Source organism: Coptis chinensis, chromosome 1, assembly GCF_015680905.1.
Source record: "Coptis chinensis isolate HL-2020 chromosome 1, ASM1568090v1, whole genome shotgun sequence".
Lineage (NCBI taxonomy): Eukaryota > Viridiplantae > Streptophyta > Magnoliopsida > Ranunculales > Ranunculaceae > Coptis > Coptis chinensis.
In genome coordinates, this window is record NC_141456.1 from 45,327,042 (window position 1) to 45,351,399 (window position 24,358).

A 24,358-nucleotide genomic window follows, 5' to 3' on the forward strand; every position below is an offset into this window, starting at 1 on the left:
TTTCAAAAGGATACCCAACAGAGTTTGCATTCAAACGCGCCAATCTATTCATGGGTTAGAAATTCAAATGGGTCAAATTGCTAATACTTTGAATGAGAGGGAAAATGGTAGGTTTCCTAGTCAACCAGTGGCTAATCCAAAGGGACAGTATGAAATAGGCTCTAACTTGAGCCAAGAGCACCACCAGGAGCAAGCCAAGTCTATTACCGTTCTTAGAAGTGGTAAACATATTGATAATAGGGTTGAGATGCCTAGGGATGATGAGGTTAGATCTGATCCTATAGAGTGTGAGGGCGAGAAGAGTGTTGTAAGTGGGTCTAATAGTCGTGATACTTCTAAGAAGTGCTTAGAGCCTCCTACGTCTTCCAAGTCTAGTCCTGTACCATCTTATATACCAAAAGCCCCTTTTCCTGAGAGGTTAGTTCATGCTAAGAAAGGAAATACTTTTAATGAGATAATGGAGATGTTTAAGCAAGTTCATATTAATATTCCGTTACTTGATGCTATAAAACAAGTTCCTTCTTATCCCAAGTTTCTTAAGGATATGTGTACGCAAAAATGTAAGTTGAATGTGCATAAGAAAACTTTCCTCACTGAGCAAGTGAGTTTGATTATTCAAAACCGCACTCCACCTAAGTTTAGAGATCCAGGATGCCCTACTATTTCCTGTGTTATAGGTGATCATATGATTGAGAAGGCATTACTTGATTTGGGGGCTAGTGTTAATTTGTTACCTTATTCAGGTTTATTTACAGCTTGGTCTTGGTAAATTGAAACCTACGCCGATTACACTTCAACTGGCAAATAGGTCTGTCAGGGTTCCACGTGGTATTGTTGAAGATGTTTTGATTCAGGTTGATAAATTTTATTTCCTAGTTAATTTTATTGTTCTAGAAACACAACCTGTTCAAGATCTTAAACACCATATTCCTGTCATCTTAGGTCGTCCATTTTTGGTCACATCCAATGCTATCATTAAATGTCGTAATGGAGTGTTGAAGCTTTCTTTTGGTAATATGACTACAGAACTTAATGTGTTTAATGTGACTCAACAACCTCCTGAACCTGATGATCTTTGGGATGTTAATCTTATTGAAAGTGTGGTTCACAAGACTTTCTTGGAAAGTTATTCTGATGACCCTCTTGAGTCTTGTTTAACTCACTTTGGTGGTGATTTTGATGTGGATAATTCTATTTGTGAAGTAAATGCTTTGCTTGATGCCACCCCAATCTTAGATACTAATAAGTGGAAAACCAAGGTAGAACCTCTTTCTCCTTCTGAGTCTAAACCAGTTCCTTCCATAGAGAGTCCTCCTAAGCTTGAGTTGAAACCATTACCTGATACTCTTAAGTATGTCTTTTTGGGACCTGATGAGACTTTGCCTGTTATTATTGCTTCTAATCTTGATAGTGAACAAGAGAGTAAATTGCTTAGGGTTCTTAGAAACCATCAAACAACTTTAGGGTGGACTATTGCTAATATTAATGGGATAAGCCCCACTGATTGTATGCATCATATTCATCTAGAGGAGAATGCTAAACCAACCCGTGAGTTCCAGAGACGGCTTAATCCTAACATGAAAGAGGTAGTGAGAGCCGAGGTTCTCAAGTTGTTAGATGCGGGTATCATTTACCCCATCTCCGATAGTTAATGGGTGAGTCCGGTTTAGGTTGTCCCTAAGAAGTCTGATATTACGGTAGTTAAGAATGCGAATGGCGAGTTAGTTCCTACCCGTATGACTACTGGGTGGCATTTTTGTATTGACTATCGTAAGTTGAATCTAGCCACTAGGAAAGATCACTTTCCTCTTCCTTTTATTGACCAGATGCTTGAACGTTTAGCCGGTCATAAGTATTATTGTTTTCTCGATGGTTATTCCGGTTATTACCAAATATGTATTACACCTGAGGATCAATAAAAGACTACATTTACTTGTCCTTTTGGAACTTTTGCCTACCGTCGTATGCCATTTGGGTTATGTAATGCACCCGGTACCTTCCAGAGATGCATGCTTAGCATTTTTTCTGACATGGTAGAGAGGTTTCTTGAGGTGTTTATGGATGACTTCTCTGTATTTGGCGATTCTTTTGATGAGGGTTTGCACCATTTGGAATTAGTGTTAATTAGGTGCAAGGAGAAGAATCTTGTGTTGAATTGGGAGAAGTGTCATTTTATGGTTCAACAGGGTATTGTTCTTGGTCATATTGTTTCTACTAAAGGAATTGAGGTCGATAAGGCTAAGATTGATGTCATTTCTAGTCTTCCACCACCTAAGACTGTGAAAGATATTAGGTCTTTTTTAGGTCATGCTAGATTTTATAGGCGATTCATTAAGGACTTTAGCAAGATTTCTCGCCCCTTATGCAATTTACTTGGTAAGGACGTTGATTTTGTCTTTGATGATGATTGTTTGAAAGCTTTTGAGAAGCTTAAGCATTTATTAACTACCGCTCCTATCATACAACCACTTGATTGGAGTGTGCCTTTTGAGTTAATGTGTGATGCATCGGACTATGCTATTGTGGCTATTTTAGGTCAACGGTTTGATAAGTTGCCCCATGTAATTTATTATGCGAGTCGAACTCTTAATGATGCCCAAATGAATTACACTACAACCGAGAAGGAGTTGTTAGCTGTTGTGTTTGCTTTAGACAAGTTTAGGTTTTATCTCATAGGGTCTAAGGTTGTCGTGTTTACTGATCATTCGGCTTTGAAGTATCTTCTTTCTAAAAAGGATGCTAAAGTGCGTCTTATTCGTTGGCGAGTCATTCCCCAATACAGATAAATCGGACGTTGCTTGATTTTTTGTCATTTTAATTTGTTTTTTTAGTATAGGGCTTCAAGAATCAAGCAACGTTCGATTTATCTGTATTGGGGAATGACTTCCCAATGGTTGTTATGTGGCTCGGGTTCAGCCTTATGTGTGAGTTGAAATTGCCTTCAAGGGCCCAAAACATAAAAGTAAACTAACATTAAAACTAATCTAATGTATTAACTAGAGCTAAACGTAATTAGAGTATTGATTACCATGTTGATTCAAAGTGCACGAGCGTATGATTCACGACTCGCCTCGCATACTTGAACTTCCTAAGACAATGAAAACTCAAACTCTTGGTAAGTTGCACAACTTCAACCAAGTGTTCCACTCACATCAATCTAAATAACAAATCAAAAACTCATTTTTTTCAATTTTTTGCCGTTTTTTTTTTCTTTTCTTTTAATCTCTATCTATTACAACAAAGTCTACTGATTTATACTACTCTATTATAAAATTGGAGTTTCACAGTACAACTACACACTGAAAATGAATGAACTATGAAAAAATGAGACATCACTATGCTGAGGTGGCTGGGCGGTCGCGCACTCGGTCGGTTCTGACCAAGTCAGTTCGTCTTCCAGTAGCAGCTTCATCTTTTCTCTAGCGTGTGGATCTCAAACCTGGATTTGCAAAACAATAGATTAGTAATAAAAAATAACGAAATATATTAACAAAAATTAGAAAAACAAGAAATGAAAGGGTGAAAGTGATGCTTCTCTCCTTAGATGCTCAACCAAACATCCTTATTCCTTCAATCCATGATGGCGACGCCATTTAAAGTTGTAGTTCTGGGAGTCTTCAAAAGATATTGAATGAAGTTCACCATAAATTGTTTAGAACTTGGATGAAAGGGAGTCTTGAAGGAGAAAAGGTAGGTTTCTTAGCTTTCGGACTTATTTTGCTAACTCTAGTTGTATGGAAGAACATTAGAAAAGACTAGTTGATTGAAAGCACAAACATTGAAAGAAATGACTTGATTGAAATGAAGAACAAACTTGAAAGAAATAACTTGATTGAATGAAGAACAAAAACTTGAAGAAATAACTAGATTGAAAATGAAGAACAAAAAGTAAATAACTTGAATGTAAAATTACTTAAAAATAAAAATCCTACATAACACTAGAATAAGTTTAGGTGTATTCTCTCATCCTACTTTTGAGTTCTTATACCCCTACTTTTATAAAAGATTGATTTGCCCTCTCCCATTACATTTGAGACACCTCACCAAGTTTGCTTTGTGTTTTTCCTTTTTGCTTTTTGCTTTTACTTTTTGATTTCTTCTTGATCAAGTTAGGTTTCAGAGAAAGCCTTCTTTTGTGTCAAGGACATCTATCTCTGGTCTTCTGAGTTAAGGACTTGACTTTCAGCTCTCTGGGTTGGAGTCCTTGACCTTTAACCTTTGACTTTGACTTTGACTTTTTTAGTACTTTTTCATAGCAGCTTCGAGTCTTCATAATAAGCTTTTGGTGCTAAGATGCAGCTTTTATGATAAGTGGTATGAATTGCTCTGTAACTTGGAAAAGACAATAAAAGCTATGACTTGTATTTTCATTATGCATAAGAAGGGGCTGTAATGCAGTAATGTAAGGGTAATAAAACGCACATTTTTTAGCTGATCAATAGGTCAGAAACATGGGTTACAAAAATGTGCATTGTTCTCATATAAGAACAAAATAGAAGCTTCCACTGTGATATTGTGAGATATAAGGCGTTTACAAGTTTATTTGTCTTAGGTGTTTGGCTTAAATTGTGAGATATGTATTCTCTTAAATGCAGTGGATTTCTAGTTTGGCTCAAATTCATTTCTAGTATCAGTTTCAGAACAGACAATGAGCCTTTCAAGGTTAGGTGTTTAAGACTTTAAGTGTGGATTTGTGGAGAAATAATTAGGCAGGACAATCCATCATGGAGGTAATACCATAAGTAAACTGGTCGGGATTCAAAGCTACTGTAGCTGATGTCATTGAAGCCATTTCTTGGAGCCTTCCAAGCTCAGTAACCAATGTGTTCAATAAGCTTGGGATTGATCTCTTAAGACTACCACCTCCTAGTACGTGGGGAGGAGGATTTAAGAATATGGAAACTTGAAACAGTCAAAAAGAAGAAAAATAAAAAAACATGGCACAAGAAAGTCTGGGTCACACATATTCATCCTCGTGCTGCTAGCCTATCTTGGAAGCTCTTTCGAAAGTCTGTTCCAACAGATGACCGCATCATGAAAACTGGTATTAAACTCGTTTCTCGATGTCATTTCTGCCATCAAGAAGCAGAGTCGGCCCAACATATGCTATGTGACTGCACTAAAACCAAAGAGTTATGGGCTTGGGTTGCTAGCCTGTTTGACCTTCAACTCACCGAACTTAACTTCATGATTCTCATAGGACTCTCTAAAGGTCGAAGCTCCATTATATAAGATCTCTGGAATGCAGATGTAATTCACCTTATGGTGTAAATCTGGAAAACTCGCAACAAAATTCACTTTGAAGACCTTCCAATTAACTTTTTCCATATGAAGAAGTCTATAGTGCAGGGAATTAGAGTGTCAAGCTTGCTTTCTAAGGCAGAATGTACAATGGTGTCCTGGACCTCAGAATTCTTAACAAACTTCAAGTGAAGAGCAAAGGTACCCCACTACAAGGTATCAAAAAAGTACATTGGTATCCACCTTTAGGCCCGATCATCAAATTTAACACTGATGGGTCAGTCCTCGGCGTCCCAACTAGAGGGGGTGCTAGTGTAGTTTTTAGAAATAAGGACTTAGCAATCATGGGGGGTTCTTGCAGTTGGGCTAGGTGAAGTTACATCATTTTAGGCTGAGTGCACAACCATTGTCTACGCAGCGGAGAAAGCTAAAGACATGAACTGGAATAGAATATGGATATAGGCGGACTCACAGGCTACTGTCACGACATTCTTAGGGAATGATATACCATCATTACTTAGAGCTTGTTGGAAGCATGCAACCAAGGACTTGCAAGAACTAAAAATATCACACATCTAGAGGGAGGGCAATTTTGGAGCTGACTCAGCAACCAGGAAGGGTTCTTCAATGTCTTTAGGATGTATTTCTTGGAGTTTGAGTAGACCCGATTTTGTAACTTGCATAGAAAGCCCTTTTAGGACTTATTATAGGTTTAAGTAATTTCGGTTGTAAAGCGATGTACTTCATCCTCATTTCTTTCTAATAAAATTCCTTATTTTCGTGAAAAAAAACAAATGTTCCTTTCCCTCTCTATATATTGCTCTTTTGCCCCTTTTTAATTTGGTTAACTTATATGCGGGTTTACAATTATATGATAGGTTGCAATGGAAAGATTTACAAAAAAAATTGTAAACATGATTAAGGCAGAAGAGCCGTTTGAATCTCAAGTGGGTCCAATTATTCTTGCTCAGGTACATGATTTGTATTAGTAAGTAACTAAATTCATTTAATTACTTGTTAAAGGTTTATACTTTACCAAATTTGTTGATTATGAAATATAATGAGCTAGCTAACTGAGAAGCAGACTTATACTTGCTCAATTTGGATTCACAGATAGAAAATGCGAATGGGCTTATAGAGTATGAGCCTAGTCCTCTTGCTTGAGCATATACAGACTTTGTGGCAGAAATCGATGTGGGTCTTGGCACTGGAGTCCCTTGGATTACGTGTGATAAGTTCTCAAAAAATGCAATTTAACCATCGATTATGCCTCTTGTTTAGCCATCTTAGTGGACTAATAATGTTTGTAAGTTATGTTTTATGATTCTACAGGTGAAAAAGAGAGTTTGGTGGAATATAAGAGAAAAAGGGGTAAAACGGAGCAATTCGGAGCATTAAGGATCACATGGGAAGCCCGTGGACAATCATAGAAAAGGGCAAGGAATTGAAGCTATTAAAGATGTGACTTGGACCTATTTTAAAGCCTATTTGGAAGCCCAAGGCCAAAGGATTCGTTGCTTGGACCAAAGCCTGCAAAAGATGATAGAAGGATAGAGCAAAAGAGGAACGACACTGTAGCCATTTTCTTCTCAGTTTTGGAGACGAAGTTGGACTCTGAAAGAAGTTGATTTGTACTAGGAAACAAATGGCGGTTTGGAATGCTTCTAGAACTCATTGTAACCCCTATAAATAGAGGACCTAAGTGCCTCATGTAATTGGCCAATTCACTTATATTCTTATCTCCAGAACTTGAGGCAAAGAGAGATTAATAATAAAAGATTCGGTTTTAACTAGTCGAGTCTTAATAAATTAGTCTTTTTAGTCTTATGTTCTTTGACTCTTCTTCTTCTCGTTCTTCATGTTCTTCCTTCTTTATGGAAGGCTAATCTTCTCTTTCAAGGGAGGAGATGAAGCCGATGCTTAAGGTTTAATGATTCTTCTAGTTCATGGTGTTCTTCAATCAGGTTAGTTATTTATGTTTTTAGTTATTAGTTCCATTGCCCAAACCAGGGGATGAAAGTATAGAATGGGGTTTATATTTTGCAATATTAATATCATGTTAGTTGACACTCGCTCCTAGGGCTACAATTAATTATATTAATTATATTTTTTTTTTTTTTTTTTTTTTTTTTTTTTTTTTTGTTTGTTTATTGAATATAGATAGATGATGTAGATGGACAAAATAGAAGCATATCAAAACCTAATTATCCCTCAATAAGTAAAGGATGAGTAGGGTATCGTTCTACTTTTAAGTGTATGTTTATATGAAAGACAAGACTGGAAAGGGGTTTGAGGGATTAAAAACTATTATTATAGATATTGTAGATTCTAATGCTAAACTAAACTAAACTATTGAGAATTAATAAGAGAGAGGGAATTCAAGAGATTAGAATCCACCGATACTTTTGATCTGTGACCTTCTGTTTCATGGTTGTTCTCACAAGTAGACTACAATTAGGCAATCGAGCGAGTGCTGATGCCCTCTTGGATGAAACATCATTAACGAATTACTCTACTTAAGGTTGTTCCTATGTTTATGCTACTAGTATCTTCTTTCCTTTTCGTGAGCTTGGGTAGCTATTCAATGAATCACCATCTAAGGCAAACACAAGGAAAACTTCCCTTACTCTAAAACACTGCACAACTAGAAGAAAAGTAGAGAATAATAGTATAATATTCAATTACAATAAATAAAACTCTATTCTAGCATTATATTCAATTGCAATAAATAAAAGCATGTCACTAGCAAATATTCAATTGCAATAAATAAAACCCTAAACTAGCATAATATTCGAGTGCAATAAATAAAAACCTTAATCTATAGTTCCATTCTCTGGTCTAGGCAATGGAACTAATAACTAAAAACATAAAGAACTAACCTGACTGAAGAACACCATGAACCAGAAGAATCATTAAACCTTAAGCACCAGCTTCATCTCCTCCCTTGAAGGAGAAGATTAGCCTTCCATAAAGAAGGAAGAACACGAAGAACGAGAAGAAGAAGAGTCGAAGAACATAAGACTAGAAAGACTAACTTATTAAGGCTCGGCTAGTTAAAACCGAATCTTTTATTATTAATCTCTCTCTACCTCAAGTTCTGGAGACAAGAGTATAAGTGGATTGGCAAATTACATGAGGCACTTAGGTCCTCTATTTATAGGGGTTCCAATGAGTTCTAGAAGCAGTCCAAACCGCCATTTGTTTCCTAATACAAATAGACTTCTTTCAGAGTCCAACTTCATCTCCAAAACTGAAAAGGAATTGGCTACAATGTCGTTTTATACGTCTGGACACACGATTCATGCGTCTCAGACGCGAAAGTCTATTTTGTCTCTTCTGCTCTATCCTTCTATCCTCTTTTGCTGGCTTTTGTCCAAGCAACGAATCCTTTGGCATTGGGCTTCCAAATAGGCTTTAAAATAGGTCCAAGTCGCATCTTTAATAGCTTTAATTCCTTGGCCTTCTCCATGATTGTCCACGAGCTTCCCATGTGATCCTTAAGGCTCGAATTGCTCCGTTTTACCACTTTTTCTCTAATATTCCACAAAACTCTCCTTTTCACCTGTAGAATCATAAAACATAACTTACAAACACTATTAGTCCACTAAGATGGCTAAACAAGAGGCATAATCGAGGGTTAAATTGCACTTTTTGAGCATTTATCACTACTGTTCTTTACTTTTCTTCTAGTAGTATAGGTCTTTAGAGTTAGGGAAGTATTCTTTGTGTTGCCTTAGAAGGGGTAGCTCAGGGAGTGGCTGCCTAGGGGAAGTATTCATTGTGTTTGTCTTAAGTGGTGATTCATTGAATGACCGCCCTATTAGGAAGTACTCCTTGATGTTCTCTCGGTAATACATTGAATGGCTGCCCGAGCTTATATAAAAGGAAAGAAGATATTAATAGCATAAACATAGGAACAACCTTAAGTAGAGCTAATTGTTAATGATGTTTTGTCCAAGAGGGCATCGGCATTCACTCTATTGCCTAATTATAGTCTACTTGTAAGAACAACCATGAAGCAGAAGGTCATATATCAAAAGTATTGGTGGATTCTAATATCTTGAATTCTCTCTCTTATAAATTCTCAATAGTTTAGTTAATTCAGTTTAGTTTAGCATTAGAATCTAAAATCTCTACAATCATAATTTTTAATCCCTCAAACCCCCTTTCCAGTCCTGTCTTTCACATAACATACACTTAAAAATGGAACGATACCCTACTCATCCTTTACTTATTGAGGGATAATTAGGTTTTGATACGCTTCTATTTTGTTCAATGACCATCATCCATCTACATCATCCATATACCATATCATAAACACAAAAGGAGCGCGTGTCAAATGGCACTCCTGCCGATTTAAGTTGTTTATGTTTAACATTTTCTTTCAAGATTAGAAGTTTGGATCTTGAGGTAATTTTAGCCGCATCATCCATCCTTTTGAGAAAGAGAGAAGCTTGAAGGACATCTCGAAGACAAGATCTACCATCCAGGTTATTCGAATCTTCATTCTTTTTATTTCATTCTTAGTATAGTTGCATCGTAGTTTAGTTTTATTGCTTTCTTGTATAATTGCATTTAGGATCTTTTCAACAATTGTAGTTGTAAGCCAACACAACGAAACATCAAACTCTAGTGTTTCTTGTCTGAATCTTGACAAACGGACTATTGTCTGTGGGCCGTGGTACTTAAGCAATCCAAGTGATTCACCATAACCCTAGAAGAGACAGCTTTAGACAATAGGCAAGATACTAGCTGTAAAGCCCAACCCTATTGAAGAAAAGTAGTTTTACATTTTAGTATAATTTAGAATAGTTGCATATTATTTAAGCATTATATGATAGTTTTTCGTTATTTTCGTATAACATTTTCTAGTGTATGCCCCATCGTCCATATCATCATCCGGTAAGAACACAACAGTGGACGAGGTTCAACAACTGACTCACAAAAATACTAGACGAGATTGAAACAATGGCCGCATGCAATGATGGAGGTGTTTTGGAACCAATAATCCTGAAGCTATCCCACCCATGCAAGCACAACAGAGGAAGAAGTTGAATGATTTCTATTCGCCAATCATTGGAGACCCACCCAGTAGTATTATTTTTCAAGAGACAGAAGCTAACCAGTTTGAACTTAGAGCATCAGTAATCTTTATACTTCCCAAGTTCAATAGTTCAGACAATGTTCAGCTTTATGTTCACATGAACAAATTTCTATAAGTTTTCAGAACTTTCAAGAACCAGAATATCAGGGATGAGAGTATCAAGTTAATTCTTTTTCCACTCTCACTCGAAGGTAAAGCATCCGAATGGTTAACTGCGACGGCCGATCAATTCAATCAACATTTGGGAGAAGTTGAGAACAAAGTTTATGAACAAGTTCTACCCACCCCCGAGGCGGATGCCATGCATCAAGCCATCGAAACAATTTCAAAGGGAAGGTGGTCAAAAAATATCATCAAAGTTTGGGAGAAATTCAATAATCTGCTAGTCTCATGTCCACATCATGGTTATGATAAGAGCACATTTGGCTCATTTTTCCTTTCGAGGACTTTCTACTATGAACAAGCGGATGATACCAATCAATGCATCAAGGTAAGTTTTATCATTGGATGGAGAGGAAGCCTACAACTTTCGAGAATTTAGCTGAAGACACTCAACAATGGAGTACTAGCAATGAGGACGTAGCTAGAGTGGAGGGGGTGCCAAAGCAATTTGGCAACCAAATTCAAGAAGACCCAAATCAAGCGGTGATATCAATTATGACAAGCCTATCAACAAGACTTGAAACTTTGAACAAGAAGTTTGATCAGTTCTCCATGAATCCTCCAAAAGCAAACAATTTCCAAGCTAAACCTCAGCCATCCAAGCCTTGTTATGCCATTTGTGAGCTATGTTCTGATGAAGGCCACACCACTAAAGAGTGTTCGTACTATCTGGATACTAATGCAGAGGCATGTAGTATCAACTCTTTGTCGAGAAATAACTAGTTTAATCAGGGACATAATTATTGGAAGCCACAAAATATAAATCAGAGGAATTTTCCTCCGGATTCCAAAATCAGTTAAATCAGTTCTAGAATAACCAGTATCAGTTCCAAGACAGCCAACAACCATACAAAAATCAAGAGTCATACCAGAACCAGCAATACTAAGCCAACACAAATAGAGAGTTAGTACCAGATCTTATGAGTGGATAATTTGCCCCTACGCCTCAGTCGAGCAAAACATTTATCCCACATCTGGAAGAAGCTATCACCACCATTGTCAATGAGCTGAAATAGACAAATCAAAGAACCCAGAAGCTGGAGAATAACTTTAGTGTCATTCAAGGCCAAATAGGGCAAATTGCTGCCGCCTTGATGGAAAGATCGAAAGGAGCATTACCAAGCTAGCCGGAGCCAAATCCGAAAGGAAGAGGTGTCTTGCAGGTGGATAACTTGGAGATTACTCAGTCGAATCACCAAGTTAACGCTATCACCACTCTGAGGTCAGGCAAGAATGTTGAGAACAAGATTGTCTATGAACCAGGAAAAGATTCTATGGAGCCTAAGGTAGCTTATGTCCCCACCATCCCACCCAGTTCTAACATTCCAGATATATCTAGTGTTGTGCCACCTGCTGATGAAACTATTGCAAAAGAAGTTGAAGGAACTACTGTGGAAGTAAGTAAGAAGAAGCCATCATGAGTGACTCCACCTATCACTCCACTATATGTTACCAAGCCAATCGAAGCCGAAAGAAGAGAACCGATATTGAAGAATCCACCAGCACCGTTTCCTTCGAAACTAGGGAATACCAGAAATGATGACCAGTACAAGGGGATTTGTGATGCATTTCAAAATTTGCATATTAGTATCCCATTTCTGACCACCATCAAGCAAGTTCCCTCGTATGCCAAGTTCGTGAAATATCTAGTAAAGAAGAAGACCAACATTCCGAAAGAAGGTTTTATCGCTTAAAGATGTTCATCGTACCTACAGAATCTAGCGGTTGTGAAACTGAAAGATCCTGGAAGTCCAACTGTTACATGTAGAATTGGAGATTCTTTGGAGGAGCAAGCTTTATTAGATTTGGGTGCCAGTGTGAATCTTCTACCATATTTCTTCTACGAGAAGTTAGGCTTGAAGGATCTTAAACCGACTGATGTTACTTTACAGTTTGAGATAGATCAGTAAAGATACCTAAAGGAATCATTGAAGACGTCATAGTCAAGATCAAAGATTTCTATTATCCGGTTGATTTCATAGTACTCGACACAGAACCTACATCTGGTAGGCAGATACCAATAATTCTAGGCAGGCCATTCTTGGCCACTGCAAATGCACTCATCAACTATCGAAACGGTAATATGATGTTATCCTTTGGTAATATGAGAGTCGAGACCAATGTTTTCCATATGTTATAGCAACCATAGGAGGTGTGTGCTGTGAACGAGGTATGCATGATTGAAGCATTAGCACAGGATTATCTAACTCATTCATATCATGCTGATGAGTTGTTGAAAGCTCTGACAGACTCAGATTGTGAGGAACTTAATGTCGAGGCAATCAATGTGATTTTGGATTCATCACCTGTCATGGATGACATCAAGTTCAAAAAAAAAAATTTAAATCGCCTATGCCTGATGGACCATCTAAAGAGCTTAAAAAGGAGCCGCCTAAGCTAGAATTGAAACCTTTGCCGTCTACACTCAAGTATGTTTTCTTGGGAGATTTAGGAACCTACCCAGTAGTCATTGCATCAGATTTGACTAAGGAGCAGGAATTCAGGTTAGTAGCACTTTTAAAGGAACACAAGTCAGCTATAGGTTGGACAATTGATGATATCAAGGGGATCATCCCTATGATAGTTCAACATTGGATTCATTTGGAAGAGGATTCCAAGACTTCTAAGCAACCACAGAGGATGCTTAATCCAAAGATGAAGGAACTAGTTACAGAAGAGGTCGTCAAACTCTTTGACGCTGGTATTATCTACCCTATTTCTAATAGTCCGGGTTAGTCCAGTTCAAGTTGTACCGAAGAAGTTCGGAACCACAGTGATCAAGAACGAGAATAATTAGTTGATTCTAACCAGGATTTAGACTGGATGGAGAGTTTACATCGATTACAGGAAGCTGAATAGCGCATCGAGGAAAGATCATTTTCCATTACCTTTCATCGATCAGATATTAGAAAGATCAGCTGGACAAGCTTACTACTACTTTCTTGATGGTTACTCAGGATATTTTCAGATCCATAATCACCTTGAGGACCAAGAGAAGACCACATTCACATGTCTGTTTGAGGATTGTCTGCACCATCTCTCCTTAGTCCTTAAACGTTGTTATGATACCAACTTAGTTCTGAACTGGGAAAAGTGTCACTTCATGGTAAAGGAAGGGATAGTGCTGGGTCACCAAGTTTCAAAGGAAGGAATTCTAGTAGATCGATTGGAAATGTCTACAGGAAGTAAGCATGCTGCCGAAAGATCAGTTTTGAGATGGAAACCTAAGTGTTTACCACCTGTTAGTTTGTGGGATTTACTCCCCGTTGACCTTCAAAGGAAGATTATTTCTATGGCTCGTGTAGGGTTCGGTAAAAGTTCATTTGCGCGTAAGAGGAGATTGTGTAAGCTAGGTTGGTGTAAGAATTGCCATTCTGAAACTTGTCCTGGGTTACAACCATTAAGAGAAAATTGTGGGTACAAGGTATACTTTTGTCAATCATCTGCTAAGAGAGATCAGAAGAATTCCTACAAAGTGAAACCTAGTGGGTGGGAATACTAGTCTTGAGGATCTGACTATAACGGACTCAAAAGTCTTGAGAATGTGACTTTAAAAGATTCACATTACGTCTTAGGGAACTGACGTAAAAAGACCTAAACATTTGATTTGAACTAATTACTGATATTCGGCATCAATGGTAATATCTTACCTTTTTCTCATCCGTTTCATTTACTTCTTTATACATTGAGATCAATGCATGCATAAGTAAGGGGAGGGTGTACTTGAGAAATGAATTTTGAAAATTAGTTTTCAAAAACTAAAATATTTTTGTTTCTATATCAGCAACATGAGAAAAATAAATTTTAATGATGAGTCTGGGATATATATTCTATACTGCTTAGTGTTGAGTTTGATAGATAGTTGATATTATTGATTTCATTACCGCTTAGACTATTTATTATGCTCGGACATAGTTCTTGTTGATAGAATTCTTTATCAAGGCACCACCATAGTACTTGGTCAGTTTTGTGTACTTTTGTTAGAAGAGAGATTTAAACCCCCCAAACCCCTAGTAAACTGGAAGTAGAATTTTAAGACTTAGCGCATGAGACTTGAGCTTTATACCCATTCTTTGGAGAGTTCTTACGAAAAATCCGAGTTTTAGTGACTCAACATCTTTCAATTTTTTTATGTCGTTGTAATATAGCCTCATTATTTGTTGATTTGGTTAAATCACGAGGTGACATCAACTGGGGAGATAGCCATTAGGTCTTGTAGTCTATTCGAAACAGAGTATCATACTGATAAGTCAAGTAGTGAACCAATTCAGCCTTTATCCCACCTAGTAGGACCATCATGTTAAACCCTTTTGAGCCTTATAATAAGCCATTTTCTTTCATAAAACCCTTTATCCTTTACCCAACTCTAGACAAGGAGTATAGCCGAAACCTTTATCAGCCATACCCATATGTTTCTGAGAATACGGGGGAACAAGGAGGAAGAAAGAGCACAAAAGGAAGATTACAAGGAATTATCAGAGAGATACAATGAAGACCATCATTCTGTTCTAAGTGCATATCCAGTACTAATCAAGGATATAAAAAAAAAGTTGAACAGAATGGATGGAAAAGCTAAGACAAAGGAAGAATTTTCTCTGTAATACAGAATTTGAAGAAATCTTCTGGGAAAGAAGCAAAACCCCTAGTGTTTTTAGAAACAACCTTTGAATCCTTTTTACCTTTCCATCATAAACCAATACCCAAGTCAAGTCACAACCTATAACTTATCACTACAATATGGTACGAAGTCTAGAATAGGTGAGAGGATGCTAAAGTGAAGGACCCGATACTTTATATGTGATTGACATTCTTTCCATGAGACTACTGTCATCTAGAAGTCTGTTTTTCAAGGTAGTATGTGGGATGTTCGTATTTATTATTCTTTTCCCCACATACATGAGGTAAAATAGTATACCATCTTTTGAGAGATTCTTTTCTAAGAGTATGACCGGTGAGAATTAAAAGTCGAGATTATTTGTCTAAAGGTAAACTAGGGATTCCATTTCTTGGATAGGAGATTGACTAAGTACACATATAAGCCTTGGTTGAGAATTTTAACAATTTTTACTATCTCCCATCATAATCTATGAGTCTTTGTAGCAATGTAGTTAGCAATGGAGATCGTCTGTTGGAGTAAGCACTAAGTGGGTAAGGAATTTCTCTCTCTAAAAAATACTATCATTCTTGAATATGCTATTGATTGATTTTGTGGGTATATCACCTAAAAACCTTCACGAGACTATAACTCGTCTTTTTTGGGGTACTTAAAGGTTTAAAGCCTTGTTGCATATGGTAAATGCAATCGCGATGCCTGCGAAAGTGAGTTACGATTTTATTTTTGTTATTAGAATGTGATTTTGATCACTTATCATTTTTTTTTTATCTTATTTGCTAAGAGACTAGCAAAAGGCTAGTTGGGAGTTGTGATAAATGCTTAAAAAGTGCAATTTAACACTCGATTATGCCTCTTGTTTAGCCATCTTAGTGGACTAATAGTGTTTGTAAGTTATGTTTTATGATTCTACAAGTGAAAAAGAGAGTTTTGTGGAATATTAGAGAAAAATGGGTAAAATGGAGCAATTCGGTGCATTAAGGATCACATGGGAAGCCCGTGGACAATCATAGAGAAGGCCAAGGAATTGAAGTTATTAAATATGCAACTTAGACCTATTTTAAAGCCTATGTTGAAGCCCAAGGCCAAAGGATTCGTTGCTTAGACCAAAGCCCACAAAAGAGGATAGAAGGATAGAGGAAAATAGACTTCCTCGTTTGGGACGCATGGATCATATGTCCAGATGCATTTATCGCGTCTGAGACACAAGGATCGTGTGTCCAGACGCATGAAATGACACTGTAGCCACTTTCTTCTCAGTTTTGGAGGCGAAGTTGGACTCTGAAAGAAGTTGATTTGTACTAGGAAACAAATGGCGGTTTTGAATGTTTCTAGAACTCATTGTAACCCCTATAAATAGAGGACCTAAGTGCCTCATGTAATTGGCCAATTCACTTATATTCTTACCTCTAGAACTTGAGGTAGAGAGAGATTAATAATAAAATATTTGGTTTTAACTAGTCAAGTCTTAATAAATTAGTCTTTCTAGTCTTATGTTCTTCGACTCTTCTTCTTCTCGTTCTTTGTGTTCTTCCTTCTTTATGGAAGGTTAATCTTCTCCTTTAAGAGAGAAGATGAAGCTGATGCTTAAGGTTTAATGATTCTTATGGTTCATGGTGTTCTTCAATCAGGTTAGTTCTTTATGTTTTTAGTTATTAGTTCTATTTCCCACACCAGGGGATGGAAGTATAGAATAGGGTTTATGTTTTACAATATTAATATCATGCTAGTGTTCTTTACTTTTCTTCTAGTAGTATAGTTCTTTAGAGTTAGGGAAGTATTCTTTGTGTTGCCTTAGAAGGGGTAACTCAGGGAGTGGCTGCCTAGGGGAAGTATTCTTTGTGTTTGCCTTAAGTGGTGATTCATTGAATGGCTGCCCTATTAGGAAGTACTCCTTGATGTTGCTCTCGGTAATACATTGAATGACTGTCCGAGCTTACATGATAGGAAAGAAGATATTAATGGCATAAACATAGGAACAACTTTAAGTAGAGTTAATTATTCATGATGTTTCATTTAAGAGGGCATCTGCATTCGCTCGATTGCCTAATTGTAGTCTACTTGTAAGAACAACCATGAAGCGAAAGGTCATATATCAAAAGTATTGGTGGATTCTAATATCTTGAATTCCCCCTCTTATAAATTCTCAATAGTTTAGTTAATTTAGTTTAGTTTAGCATTAAAATCTAAAATCTCTACAATCATAGTTTTTAATCCCTCAAACCCCTTTCCAGTCCTGTCTTTCACATAGCATATACTTAAAAGTGGAACAATACCCTACTCATCCTTTACTTATTGAGGGATAATTAGGTTTTGATACACTTCTATTTTGTTCAACGACCATCATCCATCTACATTATCCATATACCATCTCATAAATATAAAAAAAACGCGTGTCAATGTGTAAGCAAGACAATGCTCCTGACCTGATAGTAAGTTGCACCTGAACTGTCTTAGGTTGCCAATTGCTTCTCTTTTATCATGCATGTTTCTGTTTCCTATAAGTCTATAATCCTCATGGTGCCTTCATATTATCTATCCCTTAAATGTTAGCGAGCTTTCACAGTTCCTCTAAGGAAATTCTACTGTTTCCTTTGGTCAAGTGGTGTACACTTAACGCCAGGTTTTTCAGCCTCAGTTGCACATGGCTTAGTTTATCTTCTTTGGCTCCTACCTATTATTGTTTGTCTGGTTTGTAATTTTTGTAGCCTTTGAATCTTGTCCTGATAATAATGATGTCCATGTCTCCTTGCCCAATACTCCTTTATTTCCTCTTCGTTCCTTTATGTTATGGTTACTCGATAGCATTGGTTGGCAGTGACACTTGTTGAGCATCAGGGGTTTGATTCCTAATATTTTGATGTTCCTCTATGAATTTGTACTAAGTTTATGTTTTTGTCATATTTGTGGATAACTAGTTGTTGCATGGACATGCCATTATAAATAATCTGTGTCGGATATGTACCCACGTGTCCGTGTCGTTCATGATACGGAAAAATATTATATGTGATAAACCTCAATTTTTTTAATATATTTTGTTATGTCAGACACTTCGTATCCAACTTAGAACACTTTGACAACTAATCTACAAATTGATTCATTCTTTGAATGTGTGCATTAATGAAGTGAAACCAAATAATGCTTTATCGTTATTTGTATGCGTCAACTGATAGATTGCACCACTAAGTAGAAGACAATCCGTAACACTAACATCGAATAGAACTAAAAAGAAATTTACACTCTCCTACAAAGTATCGATATGTCAGTATCTTGTGAGTTGTGAAATGTTGGTACTTTCCATGAAGTATTTCATATGGGAGAACTATAGAAAGATTAATTATTTTCCGAACTTATCACCTTTTTCTGAAACATCATTTTAATTTTTAATAGATATTATTGTAAGACTTCAACATAGAGAAAAGAAATCACATTGTTAGCGCTTATGGTGTTTTCTTCGTCCAAAATATATCAATGATCAAACACTTTTTTCCTTCATGGCAGTTGCTGAAGTAGTTTTTGTGGTTAGTATTCCAAAGTTTGTTGAGTGAGGTTCACCATAAATTGTTTAGAGCTTGAATGAATGGAAGTTTAGAAGGAAGGAAGGTAAGTTTCTTAGATTTGAGGACATGTTTTGTTAACTCTAGTTGTATTGAAGAACATTAGAAAAACTTGTTGATTTGAATGATTTAAAATACTAACTTGAAAGAAATAGCTTGATTGAAAGGAAGAACACAACTTGAAGGAAATAACTTAATTAAAAGGAAGAACAAACTTGAAAGAAATAACTTGATTGAATTGAAGAACAAAAAGTAAACAACTTGAATGTAAATGACTTGAAAAAGAAAATCCTACACTACTCCTACATGACACTAGAATAAGTCTAGGTGCATTCTCTCATCCTATTTTTGAGTTCTTATGCCCCTACTTTTACAAAAGAACGATTTGCCCTCTCCCTCTACAATCAAGACATCTCACCAAGGTTGCTTTATGCTTTTCCTTTTTCCTTTTTCTTTTTGCTTTTTAATTTCTTATTGATAAAGCTAGGTTTAGAGAAAACCTTCTTTTGTGTCAAGGACATCTATCTCTGGTCTTCTGAATTAAGGACTTATCTTTCCGCTCTCTGGTTTTGAGTCCTTGATCTTTGACCTTTGACCTTTGACCTTTGACCTTTAACTTTGCCTTTGATTTTTTTAGCACTTTTTCATATTAGCTTCGAGTCTTCATAATAAGCGTAAATAAGGCTCCTTTTGGGGCTAAGACACAACTTTTATGATAAGTGGTATGAATTACTCTGTAACCTAAAAAAGGCAATAAAAACTATGAGTTGTTTTTTCATTATGCATAAGAAGGGCTGTAATGCAGTAATGTAAAGGTAATAAAATGCACATTTGGGAGCTGATCAGTAGCATAACATGATAAAGGCTTATTTAGCATGGAGTATGTTTAGCAAAGTTTTTGTTCAGTTATCTTGCTCTACCTAGGTGTGGATCACTCTTATTTTTTTCGTGTAAGTTTTTTCATTAGCAACTTGGCAAATTTAAGTGTCAATTGATTTTTGTATTGTGTAAGTGTGTGATGATTTTTCCTAATCTAGAAATATAAGTATTTTGTTGATGATCAAAGAACAATGAGAAGTATGAATCAAGAAGAAAAAGAATAAATCTAGAAGATGATGAGTTAAGCCACGTTCTTTAATGACTGCCTACGTATCTTGTGAAGAGGAATCCAACTTAAAGCGTAGTTCCACTATTCTATTTATAAGAATTGATTAAGTTTCCCATAACTACTTGTGAGATAAGTAATTAGTGTTTAACTAGGAAACAATCTCTTGTTAAGTCTTATCCAGACTCTTCTAGAAGCTCATGTTTCCAAAGTCAATAAGTCTCCTTTATTGACTTGAACTACAATTCAGATTGGGAGTTGGAGTTCGGAATGATAAGCACCCACAACTGTAATATAAAACCCCGTAGAGACATAATATTTTTGTTAATTATGTGTTTAATAATTATGAAATAATCATATTTTCGTGCTTTTGCAGGTTTGAACAATCAACGTGAAAGTGAGGATAAAAGCCAGTATTTAAGCACGGAATAGGGTGTCTACATGAAGTTTTCCAATTTAGCCCACATGAAGCCTAACCAAAGCCCAAGGTAGCAAAAATGACAATTTCAAGTTAAAACAGGATGAACGTGCCGAAAAGCATCAAACTCCAGAAGCCCATATCTTTTGAACCTGGACTTCAATGGTGGAAAGTGAACCATCAGAATGATCAGTGCGATGAGCTCTACATATTGGCAGGACTTTGTAAAAGCCAACTATTGGACTCGCCATTGGTCAAAATATGAGAGACCCACTATGTGGATCCACAGAATCTGGTGATCAAGCTCACATCAAGCTTCAGCACAAGTCATGCTGCATTAAAATGAATCAAAGACTTTTGTGCATAACTTTGGCACAAAGTCATCAAAAGGGATTAGGTGGCACAAGATTAATTAGGTGCATAAAAGTCCTAATTGGTGGCATGATTAGGTGGCATAATTTTGGAAACAAAAGTCCTAATTGGTTGCTTGATTAGGTGGCATAATTTTGGAAACAAAATCTTGCTTGATTAGGTAGCAGAAAATCTTTATTAGAAAACAAAAAAAGATTTCTCATTTAAGGATGCAGTTGAATGGTAGAAATTCACGTGGATGTAAACAAAATGAGAGCAATTTCTTGCATTAAAAGAGAGGCTTCATTAGCAAGAAACAACTTTTGCTCCATTAGTTAGTTTAGTTCTGGAGTAAAAAATTAATTTCCATGTTTTGAGTTTTTGGTTTTTGTAAGTTAAGCTTGTAATATGTTTTCAACTCTATATAGTTAATTAAAATCATTTCTAAGTATAAGTAGAATCTTATTTTCTCTTAATATATCTCCCATTTTTATCTCTTGATTAGTTGATATAGGAACATGAGCTAAAACTCTCCACCTATCTTTTTCTCTATTTCTCTTGTTAAGTTTAGTAACTTGCATATCAAGTAGCATAGTAAAATAGGTAAAAAATCAAAAGTAAAAATCCTACTCACATAATTCCCGTAACGAGAAATTTCCATTTGGTTGTTAACTAGAGCTTTAACCTTTTGGTTTGGAACGAAACTCTTGCTCGAAATAAATTGCAATGTGCACGTGACCGAGGTGTTTGAACAAGTGTACTCGAGTGTGTGTGAGAACCGTTTTTTACATGTGCAAAAGTACATCTATCAATTGGTGCCGCTGCCATCCTAAAGGCTCGAGAAACCGCATACCAAGTGGAATAGCTCAATGAGGAACTCCCCCATTCCTACCATTTCATCTAAATAATCATATTTAGTGACAAAGTCTTGTTTCCTTTTCTGTGATTAAAAATGTCTAGAAATCTCATATTAGCATTTGAATTAGGATTCATTCATAAAAAACTCAAGATAATACGTACGCAATAGTTTTTACATCTTTTCATGAGCATTCATGCACTGAGTATCATTGACTGTACATAGCAGTAAGTTTCTGGAACCCACGGTTAGACTACTTAAAATACCAATCCTTTGAGAATCTAACCAAAAAGCTTCAATATGTGTGATATATGAGTGATGACACAGAGGGGTAGTTTTTCCAAATAGAGAAAAATAACGCGTCTACTTACTTGATCACTATCCGAATCCTAGGCGAAAATTTAGGCCTTCTTTAGATCGACATAGCCAAAAATTTATACCTATTACAAATTTTACCGTTAGTCACGCTACTGAACTTTTCATAAAACCTTTCAATTTCACCAAAAATTGCTTACCAATCTATTAAACCCCAAATAAAATAACCCCACCTAAATGATGAGTATGAGAAATAGGATGGAAAGTGGAAAAATAAAGAGAATGACTTGTCCCAAATAAAAATCAGTTACTTACTTTAGAAAGAAAAAGAAAAGAAAAATAGAATTATGTTTCTCAGAAGTCAAAAGAAAACAAAAATGAAAGTTAGAACTCCCCAAAATCAAATCAAGTAACTCCTAATAAAAGACCTCTAGCTCAATTAGGAATAGGATAATGTGATAATAAGTGGCAAGCGTGATTAATCAATCCCAGTTTTTTGGACATCATTTGATTATGTGAGGAATATAAGTGCCCGTTGCACTTGAGAGAACAAAACTTGAGTGAATCTATCAGAGAGTTGTGATTGCAACACACCCCTGTGAGAATCCACCTTAAGGACGCTCTCCAAAAGTCTCGGAAACGACTCTGCTTTTGCATTTCATTGTTCATGTTTTGCACATTTATCTTTAGATGATTAAATTACTGTACATATATTATTCTAAGTTCAAAGGAGCTTGCCTTTATTCCTCGCTAATGAGATGTATGAACTTCTGAGAATAAATAAAGAAACAAGACCCTTTATACTAAATAAAATAAGTTTGTTAGTATCTTCACTGGAAAATTCTCATGAGGCTTAAAGCTCATCCACTAAGGAATTCCTAATGGTTTAATGCCTTGTTGCATATGGTCAATGCAATCGCATTCCGCGAAACGAGATTAGTATAACTTATAATAAATCACTCATTTGTGAACTTAGTTTTTCTTTCATATTTTCTTGAGGACAAGCAAGATACTATTTGGGGGTGGTGATCAGCTCCCAAATGTGTGTTTTATTACCCTTACATTACTACATTACAACCCTTCTTACGCTTAATGAAAAAATAACTCATATATTTTATTGCATTTTTCATGTTACAGAGAAATTCATACCACTTATCATAAAAGCTGCGTCTTAGCACCAAAAGAAGCCTTAATCACGCTTATTATGAAGACTAGAAATAGCTATGAAAAAGTACTAAAAAAGTCAAAGGTCAAAGATCAAGGACTCAGAACCAAAGAGCTGAAAGTCAAAGTCCTCTACTCAGATGACTAGAGATAGATATCCTCAAATCAAAAGATGGCTTTCTCTAAAACCTATATTGATCAAGAAGAAATGAATAAGCAAAAGGAAAAAGGAAAAGCATAAAGTAAAGGGTGAGGTGTCTCAAATATAATAGAGAAGGGCAAATCAGTCATTTGCATAAAGTAGGTGTATCAACCCCTTTTTGGAGTACTGAGGTGGCATGTTGATAAGAGCCCAAAACTGTAGTTTTAACCCCTTTTAACAATATTGCTTTAGACCAATTATGTGATTAATAAGTAAGAGTTAGTACTATTATCATGCTTTTGTGTATTTCAGGCATTGGAGTCGAATATGTGCAGAAATACGTCCCTTTTGCGAGATAAAGGAGCAAGGGTTGGTTGCTAAGAAGTTCTATGATAAAAGGCCAAGATTCAAGGAGAAAAAGCCTTTTTAAAGCCCGGTCAAAGTTGAAAAGTCAAAGTCAACATGGGCAGAAACAGCGCATAAAAGTCAGTAGAACTTCTGAAGGCCATATCTTTGGACTCAGATCTCGGAATTGGACCTATCTTATGTCAAAACGACTGGCTCGGAAAGAGCTTTCCACTAGTCCAAGCCTTGACCCAATTAGAGGAGCAAAAGTGGGCGAAAAGTCTATAGAAGTCAAATCCATTTGAAAAAGCCTCTGTTAACTGAAGAAATTGGGTTTTGGGCTCGATTTTCTAGCCCAAAACATGGCTCCTCAGCCCATGCACGAAAAAGTGGATCTGGTCTCCTCCATTTGTTTGGAGAAGACTAAACTCTAAAGATTACCTAGATCTAGATTATAAAATTAGGTTAAACTCCATTAATTAGATCCAAGAACTTAGTTTAGATCTAGTTTTTACATTCAATTAATTAGTTTGTTTTAATTTGATAAGTAGTTATTCATAATCTTAGTTCTAAATTAGTTTTAATTTTAGTTTTAATTCATTTTGAATCATTATTGTTATTGTTCAAATAGATTAATAGAGTTTAATACTTATTCAATAATGACTTGTTCTAGTTGTTTAATCAAGTTTAGTTTAATTTACATTATGTTTTCCTTTCATTATTTTAGTTTAATTAATCCAATGAAACTAGGCTAAAAAATCCATTAGAGGAGGTTAAAGAAGCCATGTGAGGATGATTGCTTGTTAGAATAGTTGTTATTTAGAATATAATTTCAAGTTTATTATTATGAGTGCTTAGAGATAAACTTTATAATGATGAACTAGAGTTTAGAGCCACCATCAAAGAGATTTGTGGTGGAGCTGAACTCTCATGCTAGTGGAACCTTGATTCGAGAGAGCCTTAATTGAGTTTTTAAGGGTTATCAA

At 36.1% G+C, this 24,358-nt stretch overlaps 1 pseudogene; it reads left to right on the forward strand.

Annotated features, from left to right (window-relative positions):
- The first annotated feature begins 544 nt into the window (after window positions 1–544).
- The window catches only part of LOC147524239 (uncharacterized), a 33,060-nt pseudogene continuing 9,246 nt past the window's right edge, over window positions 545–24,358 (forward strand).